Here is a 12527-nt window from a genome sequence, read left to right as displayed (position 1 = left end):
TCAAGGGCCGCAATGCAATGTGATATACAAGACGGTGCTCCTGAATAAAGAAATGTCACGAAACAGTCCTTAATGAGCCGCATGTGGCATCGGAGTCCACAGGTTGCCAACCCCTGGTATAGCCCAAGAAATGAAAGTGTGAAGTTTGCCCACCACATTTGGACCGTCCTGCATGGCCCAACTACATAGATGCAGTCTCTGCTGGTTGAATTGTCCTTCCAATAACTGGATAAGGGCCCTTCCCTTTCCAGCAATCGGACAGCAGTTGGCTGTGAACAATGGCGTGCTTTCAATCCGCTATCTGTTCTGCGTCGTAAACTAAAAAAAGAAATTTGCCCAGTGCTCTGCCCGGCCTGCCGTTGCGAGCGAGCGCCAAAAAAATAGGGGGCAAAAAAAAAAACCCACGCTTTTCAAAGCTCTTTTGAATCGCGTCGAGCGGTCGCTGGGAACATTCACACCAACACTTGAGATGCACGATTCAGGTTTCAGGAATCCAGGATTGGCCAGCCATAAGGTACACAACATGGGAGTGCTTATTACATGAGCACTGCTTATCACGAGGCATCGGAGTGAGGTCTGGTCTTCGGTGTGATGCAATCGTGCATTAGTCACGTCCAACAGTGCAGTGTTATGAACAGCACACAATATCAGCACTGTGCTCCCAATTAAAAAAAAACTGTGAAATCCGAGTTATGTTGTGACGTGCAGAAATTCGCCATTGTGTCTGCATAGGAAAGTACCAATTCAAAGCACAGCCAGTCGTGACACGCACTGAAAACAGTCAGCAAAAGGAACATGCAAATGTGTTCTTGTTAACAGATCGTCCGAATGAGCGTGCATACGTTCATTTACAGACTAGAAGTGAAAGCCTCAACGTGAAGGGGTCCAGAAAACTTCTACAAGTCAACACTGGCACATTAACGAATGCCAGATGAATAGCAGAATGTGTTTTCGGTCTTAATTGGAAAGGGGATTTTAGTTGGCGAGGTCTCATGATCCAACAACCACGGTTCTCCTGAACGAATCAACAGGCCCAGCACGCCGTGCTATAAAACAAGGTGCAAGTAATTTTGCATATCAGGTGTGCTCACTCTTGGGCTGGTTTTGTCTCCAACATGCTCACATGCAGCCTTTCAGCTCAAACACAATTAATCTGAAACTGCCTTCTAACATGATAACACTGCACGCATGCAGCATTAACACAGTATGGCCAATCCCCTTAATTAGATTGTAAATCTGTTTACCCTTCTGACCGTCACAAAGCTCAAAATATGTGCCCTCCGCGAGCCCTTTTTCCACGGCGCCAACTGCGCTCAAATAAAGCACACGGGCAATAAACCAATTAGAGTGCTGTTATAACAAGCAGATTTGCATTCTCACAAAAAAACAGTCACTGCTAAGTGCCAGACCCGTTAACCGAAAGCCGCTTTTAAAGCTGCCGTGTTTGGCCAAGGGCAATTAAATTATAAATGTGGTCACAGCGGCAGCGCGGTCAGATGGTTTCAGTGTTTGCAATTGTCTTAAGTGGCATCCCAGAAATCAGAGAATGTAATATTCAAAAACATGTCCTCGATTCAAGGGGCTGCAAAAAAATAAATTGGTAGCTGCACTTGATCTATGGTTAGATCGGAGGTCACAATGAAGTTCTTTTATCCTGGTCTTTAACACTTTACAAAGAAAATAAAACTCAGTTTTTCCATGCTCTAATGAACGTAGTTTGGTGCTCAATTTCCATTGTTGAGCCTCAATCAGTGGAGGAAAGTCCACTTTTCCATGGTAGGGTCCAGTCTCTCTTCAACACAACTTTTAATGTTCCAGTTGTTCTCAAGTCAAAGGCTCATTGCTGACAATAACTTTTGCTTAAATGTAATCTTGGGGCCATCAATGGAGCCCTCTCATCACTATTCCAGTTGTCCTGTTATTTTAATTGTCACCGTTCAATTATTTTGGAAATATCATTCTCAAGTTCAGCACAAGCTCATTAGGTCAATTCGGATTGAATATCTCATCTATCCTTCACATCTCTTCAAATATTCAAACTACTCCACAAGCCATTTCCTATTTTTACTCCTGCTTCAAAACAAACTCACTCCCCTGAATAGATTTTTTCCTAAAACGTACAATCTGCAGTGGAGATTTCAAAACAGATACTAATGAGACCAAGCATTATTGATTCTCTCCATTTCCATTAAGATATCATTCCTGGGAGGGCTAAGAGCCCAGTCTTTGCTCTGCAAAAGCACCATTAAATAAATACTGTCCGGTCATCACCTACTGGTGCCCATTTTACCGACCGCTGCTAAGGAATGATGGTCCAAGTCGGTGTTTCTCAAATAGTTTTCGCACCGCTCAGTCGATGCAAAGATTTCCGCGGATCTCCCCCCCCCCCCGCTCCTGGTGACAAAACGCATCCACTTCTCTCGAAATACCAGAAATACAAAATGATTCATATTACCCAAACATAAAAAAATACGCAGCGACAAGCTTTGTGTAGGAGGGTGGCATTTAAATCTTATGGTAGTTTATTCAGGGTGGTTTAGCCAACTACATTTTTTTTTTAAAGAAATAAGTAGAATGTTAATTAATGTCCGAAAGAAAAAAGTTATAATAAACATTGTCGTTATTTTCAGATCAACCTGCGTTTGCATCACAGCCCCGTGGACCACCTGGAGGACCATCACAGACCACTGGTGGGTCCAGAGGAAGGGGACCACCACTTTGAGAACACCACTGGTCTAAGTTGACCACAGAAGCTGACACCTCAAAGTCACGGGGGGAAGGGTGGGGGCGCTTTCAAATGGGATCTCCACCGCTGTACACAGCAATCCGTGCCAGCGTACTCGATCGCAAACGCTGCAAAAAAAAATCGCCGACCGCTGTTCGCCGGAGGGGGCCACGTCCCAAAAGTGCATCCTTGGCCGAGGATCGTATATAAATAAACTGATAAATAAGTAAGCAGCGGACCGGGCGGGGTGGGGGTGGGGGGGGGCGCCGTTTCACGTGACGCAGCGGGCTCAGCGCGCCCACAGTCCGCGGTCTGCCGTGCCCGCGTCGAACAAAAGTGATGCCGGGCCGAGGCGCCCGCCATTAAAAAGTGATTGATGGTGGTGGTGGTGCCGCGTTACCTATTAAATGGCGCTCGGGCTATCGAGGTCGTTGCTGCGCGATGAGACACGGATAGCGCCGTCGTCGCAGACAACCGATTTTTTTTTTGCACGACAAGGTTTATCGCGCGTCTCCAAACTCGCATTGCAAAGTTACAAAAGTGCACCGGGTTTAACGATCTACCCAGTGTAGCAATGCGATAAAGTATCATAGTTTGGATTATGATTTGATTCAAGAATCGATCCCTTGTCGTCTCACTGCTACCATCTCTCATTTGTATTGGTTGTTGGTGTTTGTCTTGTTTGTACAGTTCTTACTCGATTAGCCAGAATGTAATACTGCATTACCATGTTATTTTAAAAAAACAAATCATCGGTTCTTAGGCACATAATTCAAGGTATGTGTTTTGAGCAGAACCATATATTTAAATTCAAGAAACCCTTGACAGTTATATGCGAGTCTGGAAAGCTGAAATGTGTCGGATTGGAGCTGTGATGATTCATATTCATGTTGTGGCCGAAACGTCGTGATTTTTGTTATTTTATTTTTTACCTACGTGACTTTACCCAATAGAACCAAAGAGTATGATTCATATTTATTGTTACTTGGCCCATCATTTTTCCAGAGTCATTAAAGCGAGTTCTGCACTGAAAAGTGAACGGTAGTGGTCCCATGGAGAATGATCCCCAATGCAGGAATTACTAACTCTGGCTCAGGGTCGACCAAAAGGAGAATGGAACAACCTCGATTGACCGGAGACAATTACCGTATTCTCCCAGATTGTAAGATGCTTTGAAAAGTAAGACGCACCCCAAACTTGTGCCAGGAAAGATAGTTTCTTATAGTGATTCACCTTTTTCATGTTACTCTTTTCATAGAGTGGCGGGAGAATAATTTTCATGTTCTTGTCGATGTCTGTATAGTCATACAATAATTACGATGCGACAGCATTAATGTAGTGCAATTGTTTATTAATACAATAGGCTTACGGTACTTTGTCAATCTACTAGTGGATTGAGATCTACAAACGCAATTGGTCGTGGGGGTTGTATATTTTCATTTTACCAGGTAAGGACCACTGAGCTATGTAGCCCTTTTTCAGAAATAACCTGGCCACAAATGATAGCTCAACGAAGTGGCTTCTCACGTGGAAATGTACAGCAGCCAAATACTCTAAAAGCGCTGTTTCTAAATATGGAGGGAAAAATCTGAGGACTTGGACAAAAATTCACGCAACTACGAGGAAAACATGCAAACTCCGAATATACAGGCGTCAGAGGGTAGGGATCGAACCCACGACCTCCTGCATACCGGACAAGGTAGTTAATATCTCGCCACCGTGGCACCCCTCTTGACCCCGTAGCGTCCCATGGTGGCAAGACCATACTTCACCATACTTCATCACGCCGGTCAGTGTGGGTTGGTAATGGGGGGGGGGGGGGCGTAGGACCAAACAACATAAAGCTTGCCAGTGATATTAGCTAGTCGGGAAAAAAATCTCAGGTTGCAAAGTTTATAGCACAGTGCACAAATCACTGCAGTCCTGCAGAATGTGCCTAATCTCCCGAGATTTCAGAAGCTAAGCAGGATGGAGATTGAATAGTGAATGGATGGACAACTACCATGCATTATGTTGTGTACGTTGCTGCAGGGCTAACGTTGTGAGCAGCAGAGGGAAAATCAGAAAAATAAAGCACACTTCAATTACCAACATGGTAAAGTATGTTAAACTCACGACCCCCAATGGCGTGGGGAGGTCCTCATCCAGCAGTGGACCAACAAAAAAACTGTACATATGATTGACGGTCTTACAAACATGGGACTCCTGGCTTTAAATCGCAACCAAATTTTTTTTTTAATATTCACATTCACAGCCGACTGCCAACACTTTGGGTTCACCACACAACTCGTTCGCGCCCAGATTTGGTTTCAAACCGATGACCCCTGGACTGATCCTGTGAGCACGCCACCCCAACAATAACATGAAGCAACAGCATTAACTGAGCCATGCATCACCAACACATGGACAGCAGTACATCGATACTGTAAGACAATCTGATTCTCTGCTCACATCATTATCATTTCTTTAACCCTTTCCCATACCAACAGGCAGCAGTTTTTTTTTTTTAACACAAGGAGACCCGCACTAAAAAGCTCTCATCGTGGGTAGCTGAGGAAGGCTACCAAACCCAGACAAGCCATTTCGTGCTCCTTCCGTTGTTTTAATTAAGGGCACTGCACACTATATTTTTGTCCCTTACTCTTTTTTGTTTACCAAATTGTCCATCTGTCCGTCTGCCCTGCCAATTCACCAACGCTGCACATTTCCCACCGGCTTTCTCTAGCATCGCTTCAGTTCGTTAACACGCGTACGTGGCACACCACTGTCAACCCACTACCGGTTGAGGGCCCGTGCGGAGTAGTGGGAGTGATGTGACCACGGTGGAGGCTGCCGATCACGAATGAAGATCCCACTCGCGATCACCGTGGCATTCTGCCGTAGTTCATGCTAAAAAGCCCCGATCAAGAACCCAACACCGCGCCGCACGGCCACCGATCTGCCAACAAAACTGCGGTGGCTCCATCAACCCCCTTCAGAGCATAAACTGGTCCCATGCGCACACCTCTGCCACACGGGGGGAATTAAAGATGATCCACAGTGTGGCGAACATGGCCACCAGAACCTAACAATGGACCACATCGCTAACAACTGTATCCTCCGCCTGCTCTCCGGCGGACTGCGCAGTATTAGTCGCGCTACTCCCGACGCTATGACATGGTTCACAAGCGTAAAGCTGACACGCATCGTTTACACGCACGTGCCATACGCTAGAAAAAGACTGAGGGTTGGTAAGTGGGGAAGCATAGACTTGAGCGCCATGTAGTACTATGCAGTAAAATAATGGATTCTGCTGAACTTCCCTCCGATGTCCACAACGTAGGCCGATAGCCAATAACACCCCGTTATGCATGGTGGTCACCCATCAATGCATCATCGTGGCTCAACTCTGCTTAGCTTTGGAGATGCGACAAGGTCAGGTGCGCTCAGTTTGAGATACCGAAGGATTTGTGCGTGACCAATTCACCCAATATCGCAACCCATGAGCAAATCACGGTGAATGTGCTCGACCTTTGTCAAACCCATGCAGAGCTGAGTCTGGCGAGTGCTTGAGATACGAGACTTGCCTGTGAATACCAAGTGTGTTAGATTTGGTCTCCAACGTGGCAGGGAGATGCAATTCTTAAACCTATCTGTGCAGGTGTTTTAGCGTCACCACCTTTGTTGTATGGAATTTCTTCCAGTTACTATTGTCTCTTCCCACATGACACTCAAACGGAATTGGCTAAATGCCCCAATTGAACAGGAACCTCCGAACACAGCGAGTTCGAGACTACCCTCAACAAAAGGACTTTTAAGCAACATTTCTCAACCAATTGGAGAAACATTCAACACTGGGGTCACGATATCACAAGCAGGAAGATAGCCATATATTTAAAAGGTGTTAAAAAGCAAGATTATGAGCCTATATGCCTTGTGTGTGGCAATAAACCACAGGGAAGTATGGTCACCAAAAAGAGCATTGCGATTATCACACTCGCTGCTCGCGCGGTTTATGAAGTGTGGGCGATTCACTGCCTACATGACGTTTGACATTAACGTTGTGAGAGGAGGTCAATGCGTGCGCGAGTTTCAGCCCAAATCTCAATTTTGAAACTTGCTGGCAAAAAAAAAATCGTATAAATACCTGTCACCAAGTAATTATAGTCTCCTAGGTCTGCATTATGAAAGAGATAATGAATCCTAATGGCCTCTCACCTAGTTATATAGAGTACATCAATGAATCGATTTATAGCTTCCTCCGTACCTCCGTCAGTTAAAAACAGCAAACGCTCGTTGTACATGGTGTGTGGAATGCATTATTCAGTGATATTAGGTGCAGATGATAACTGCCACTGCTATGCGTGACCGGGATCCGAAGAGTCGGAGCACATTCATCCCAAACCTTTACATTATCAATTACATACAACAACAACCGCCCATTCGCCACCAAGTGGCGGTGACGTCACCACGGCGCTTGTGCCAGGCCATGTGCACACACACACACATTCACAGTCGATTTTTCCTTACGGCTCTGAAAGGGGTGTAGAAAATAGAAGCTAATTTCTGGGGTTACAACAAGTCTGTCTGCCCACGTCTTTTCGACCTCCAATCATTCCGCGCCACTTTTCTCTTTAAGCTACGTAGCCGCCAGTCCACCAAAGCGTCCAGTGTCATTCCGTGTAATGTTCAAAAAAAGGCAACAAAAGCCCCCCCCCCCCTGGATAAGTGGCTCGATTTGCGTCGCGGGGCCTCCGGTTACAGCACACCGTTTCTCTTCCATGCACCCTCCCCTAAAGCCATTTGTAGAAAACGTTTAAAAGCGTTCGTGGAACGGAAGTGCGGGATAAACCACATTAGCACTGTTTACTGTTTTGATTTTTAAAAAAAAAGCGGCTAATGGTGCGCTGGTACGCTTTGCGAGGCCTCTCGATGGTTTCGGTTTATTATCGATACGCGCGTTACATTTTAATCGCAACGCGATCCCACGGCGCAAAACAGCGACACAAAACGAGGGTAGTAGTCCACGTCAGGTTCTGTGGCCGCCCCGAAACATCACAGCTAAACCGCGTGACAATCGCCGCGATCAAGCGCAGGGAGCGTTGCGGCAGAGATTTTTTTTCTTTCAAGCTATTTGCATGCCCGCAATAAAACACCGGCGCCTTTTTGTCAGGTTTTCCCACGCGTAGTAACTCATGTTGTTTGTTTTATTTATCGTAAAGCGTTAACTTTAGGTTGGCTATCCTTCATGCAAAACTCCTCTTGAGCAAACCAAACATCGCTTAATAAAGAGCTTTCTTCGAGGAATTTTACGCAAGCGCAAACATAATGGCAATGCCGGGTTAACATTTTAAATATTCAAGGGTTCCGCTGAAGGTTTACCAGGATGAAATGATGAGGCTCGATGAGCTCTACTCCAGAGTGCAGTATTAAGGTTCAACACGTACATGCTCCCTTCAAAACACACCTTCAACGCGACAAGCAAGATGGCACATCTAAATTAACTGCAATAGAGGCACTTCACTTGCACTTATCCAATATAAAATAGTGCGGAGTCACCACTCTTAACAACAACAGTGCCATTTAGCGAAGAAGATAATAGTGTGTCAAGACACTTTTTTTTCCATGGGGGTGCTGCATTGGGATGTTTGGTCAATTGCATTATGCATTAAAGAGTTGTTTAGTATATGGGAGAAGACTAGAATACCTGAAAGAAACCCACCCATACAAGGGATGGGGGGGGGGAACTCAAAATATTCCCACGGATAAATAAAAATCCTCGGCTTAATTTAAAATCCGTAAGAGGTTTTTTCCGCGTAATACGCGCTCTAACCCAAAAAATACGCAATCTAACCCAAACAACGTCTTATTGATATTGGTCGCGAAAGCCCACGTGTTAAACTTTAATTAAAATCTCTGGGCCACTTTACAGACCAGCTAAACAGCCACCGGGTATTCCTCGGCAGTCCCCAACTCAAGCACTGCCAAAATCCGACAAGTTCTCAGGGGCAGTGATGGCGATGTGCTCGGCGGCAAAAAGGTATCTTATGCCAAGTTTCCTTTTACATACCGTCCATCATGAAGCCCAAACACGGTACCGTTTGGCTGTCTGCGCACTGCCTACGGGCAGCTATGTTTAATTAGAGGTTAGGTGCAGCCCTTTGTCAATCCACTGCTGGATGAAGGCCATCACGCTGGTAAAACTGCAGTCCGTGTAAGGGACGCTCCAGGACCGGTTTTGGCCGTCGCTCGTCACTATTGTTACCCAGAGCAGGGACTTGATCAACTCAGGTAGCAAGGTTAATAGCGTAGTGTGGCAAACCGCTTCGTCAATGCTCCATTAGCAACGCTATGGTTGTCACAAACCTACGCAAAAATGTGATCGCGATGACTCGCGAGCGTGCTCCCAGGGTTAGAACAAAACAAATGCCTTTTGTGACAAAATTACCACAGCGGAAGAAGACCGAGCAGGCAGCCCAGTTAACAAAAGTCAAATCCAAGGATAGTTTAACAAAAACACACACACACACGAGTCGCTTGGACAAGTGTGTTTTATATTTAAAAAAAAGAGACGTCTGGAAGAAATCGGCGGGGTAAGCAAAATAAATTAACCGAATGCCGCAGCAAATTTGGTGTTGCGTGTGTTCAACAACTCAACTGTTAACAGAGAGGATGGCTTTGCGCGCATTTCATTGGGTGCAGATTAATGCACATTGAAGGCATTTGGAAAAGCCTTCTCTTGCACGTGCTTCGCGATGACACGAGGACGGGCTGCTGGCAGCCATGCGGGCATCAAACATCCATCCAGATGCGATGGGGGTTATAGCCGTAATCTGCCGCCACTCTTCTTGATGGAAACGGCGCTTCCAACTCACAAACGTGGGGTGTGAACTTGCACGGCAGAATTGGAACGGGGATTTTTTTTTTGGGGGGGGGGGGGGGGGGATTTCGGCCTCGACTTTTTAACCGAGAGATCCACGACTTTGGATCTCATTAGGCCGTGGGGGGGGGGCAGTCAATAATACCTCTCTCTCTCTGATAAATGTCAGCGTTTTTGGACTGCAACATATAATGTACGTTACGCATTTTACACGGACGTTAAATTAAGAAGGGCCAAGAAATGGCAATTGTCAAAGCAATCAAGGCCAAACCACACTGACGGTGGGGGTGACGAACTCTACCAAAATAAACTGCGACAGACGTTTGAAACCACGCCTCGTATTCCAGTAATCAAAGTCTGTTGCACACCAACGCAATGCGCCATTGAGAGCGATACGACCGGCACCTCAACAACGCGCGAACTTTTTTGGGAAAGTGTAGCAGCAGCTTTCCCACCTGATGACGGACGCTTGCTTGTGTTGCGCCCGAAACGTCGTGATTTATTTTACTACCCACGTGACTTTACCGAAAGAACCAAAGAGTATGGATTCCTGCAGTCACGAAAGCTTCAAATCAAGAGTGTAGCAGAGCTTGTTCGACTATGAAAACTCGCACAACACACGCGCACATCGGAGCAGAGACACGAAGGCAAGCAGACAGACAGACCGAGGGGGTTTAAGTGGCACAAGTCCCCTGAGAGTAACGAAAATGTGTTTCGCTGTGTCCCCATGTACAGGAAACTAGCAGCAGCGCGTCATTGTTCAGGCCTACTGACCGAAACGTTGGTGTGCAATTTGGTGAAGCAGTTAACAGTAATTTTACGTCCAAAAAAGAAAGCAATGCCAAAAGCGACATCAGTGGAGGCGATATATCCTGCAGGACAGTATTTAGTTGTGGTCAAATATAAATTATATAGTACAGAAGCGTATATACAAGCACTTTGCTGTACATGACTATCGTTTTAGGAATATACATTAATCGGTACACCAAACAATGCAACAACGGTATATATTAGTATGTACTGTACTGCGTATGGAGTATTGAATGTCTAAACAGTGATTGAGTGCTGCAACATACGCCTACAGTACTACAATCTTCAAAGGTTAGTGTATAGTAGTACAGTAGCGGTGTACAGTACGGATGCGTTGTATTAATTTCGTTCCGAGTTTTCAATGCATTTCTAAGCTTGACAGAAAAACCGGTATGTAATTCACGTATACAATAACAATCTAAAAGTTGTATATACACACACGTTGTCCTTATAATACAGAACGAGACAGACCAAATGTAATATTATCTTCGTTTCATTAGCCACAGGTTTATCTACAAAATGAAAGCTCAACATTTCCATTAGTTACGTTGGGCCGTTTCGTTTTAGTAAATAACCTGTGGACGCGCACGCTCTTCGGCATCCAACTTTCAAAACACGGGAACATCACGAGATATGTATCAGTTACCTAAAAATTTAACAGCTCGGCGTACACTTTAAGCCGCAAAACAACAAGTCCCCTGATTATTATTATTTATAAAGGTGCGCTTTCCTAAAAATCACACGTTTCAAGACACTCGCACGCTCTCGCTCGCTCGCTAGGCCACATTTTAAAACGAAGCAGAATTAACCACAAAGCATCTGCAACAAACATGAATTTTAGAGAAAGAGAAAAGCCATCCGCCAAAAGCCACATTTAACCAAACGTCTACTAAGCTCTGCCGGGCTAAACTTAAAATTCCATTCCGGCCAGATAAGAATGATAGGCAAAGGGAAAAAAGAGGGCTTAAGTTTCCAGATCACAAATGATAGCAACTACTATACAGTAGTGAACACACAACACTTCATTGTAAACGCGGTAACGGATCCCGGCCTCTTGTACAATATATCACGAGTGAATGTTTATACATTTGTAGGACATGTTTACGCGTATAGTTTGATATCGTTAAAACAGGACACGTGAACTGTTGTTTTTTTTCTCTTCAGAATACGTACGGATCATCCACAAGTGATAACAAAGTACTTAAGACTGCCGTGAACAACACGCTCCGTGTAGGATTACATTGGGTCTCGGTCTCTTTTTTTTTCCTTGATATATTAAGGAATGTTAGACCGTGTACATTTAGGACGCCGTACATGTATAGCTGATACCCTTTTGGTAAATAAGCGATGGCTCGTGACTTACATTACACTTAATGCCTTTGCTGTATTGAATGCGACTGCTGCATGTTAACTTTTACAATATTTAATCGTACGTAAAGCGTGCGTGCGTGTGTGTGTGTTGCATGCATCATCAATGTGCTTTTTTTTTAAAATACACGTTAAGGCAACTTTACATTTAAACAAAACAAGCGTTTACCATTTGTTTTTTAACGTCTGAGAAAACCCACCCAAGAATAGGACATAACACGCGGCCTAAACATTTAAAATCGACACCGCACGAGACCACAAAACGCGTCAGACACGCACTTTACAAAAGCGCAAACGACGACTAAAAACAAGGGAACTTTTTTTAAAAAGTGTAAATTAATCGCGTTAAAGGCGAAGTATACCGCTCCTCTTTACACACTGGAGGATGATGATGATGCTGATGATGAGGGGGGGTTGTGTGGGTGTTAGTTACAAAGTAACGAAAAGTGTCTCGGGCCAGCTCGCGCGTCGCGGGGGGCGCTAAAAGCCGCGCTGCCTTTCGGCCTCGCGCGTCGTTCGAACCCGACGTCGTCGTAACGTTCGCGCCTACTCAAGTTGAGTTTTGAAAGGAAAGAGCGCGCGAGAGAGAGAGTGTGAGTGAGTGAGAGAGTTTCGCCGCGGTGCGAAGCCTCCTCGTCGCACCCCAGAGCCGTACCCGCAAGACGCCATGTTCGCACGGTTGGAACGGGAGGGAGAGAGAGGAGAGAGGAGGAGGGGGTGATGGTGGTGATGGTGGTGGTGGTTAGTGGAGATGAAAAAAAAGTG

The 12527-nt window shown here is 45.4% G+C and overlaps 1 protein-coding gene across 5 annotated transcripts in view; it reads right to left on the bottom strand.

Moving 5' to 3' along the window:
- Positions 1 to 12527, bottom strand: part of LOC116942843 (mothers against decapentaplegic homolog 1-like) — a 43361-nt gene that overhangs the window by 30596 nt on the left and 238 nt on the right. The window contains exon 1 of one of the 5 annotated variants that reach the window (XM_032955199.2): positions 12418 to 12517. The exons of 3 other annotated variants lie outside the window; for them this stretch is intronic. The gene's annotated coding sequence lies outside the window, so the exon portion shown is untranslated. Of the gene's footprint in view, positions 1 to 10039; positions 12352 to 12417; positions 12518 to 12527 lie in introns of those variants that run through there. One more of the 5 variants, XM_076067496.1, reaches the window with a different exon arrangement.

The sequence above is a fragment of the Petromyzon marinus genome, chromosome 16 (genome assembly GCF_048934315.1).
Source record: "Petromyzon marinus isolate PM22_M1 ecotype Great Lakes invasive population chromosome 16, UKy_Petmar_22M1.pri1.0, whole genome shotgun sequence".
Classification (NCBI taxonomy): domain Eukaryota; kingdom Metazoa; phylum Chordata; class Hyperoartia; order Petromyzontiformes; family Petromyzontidae; genus Petromyzon; species Petromyzon marinus.
This window is presented reverse-complemented; position numbering and strand designations above follow the sequence as displayed.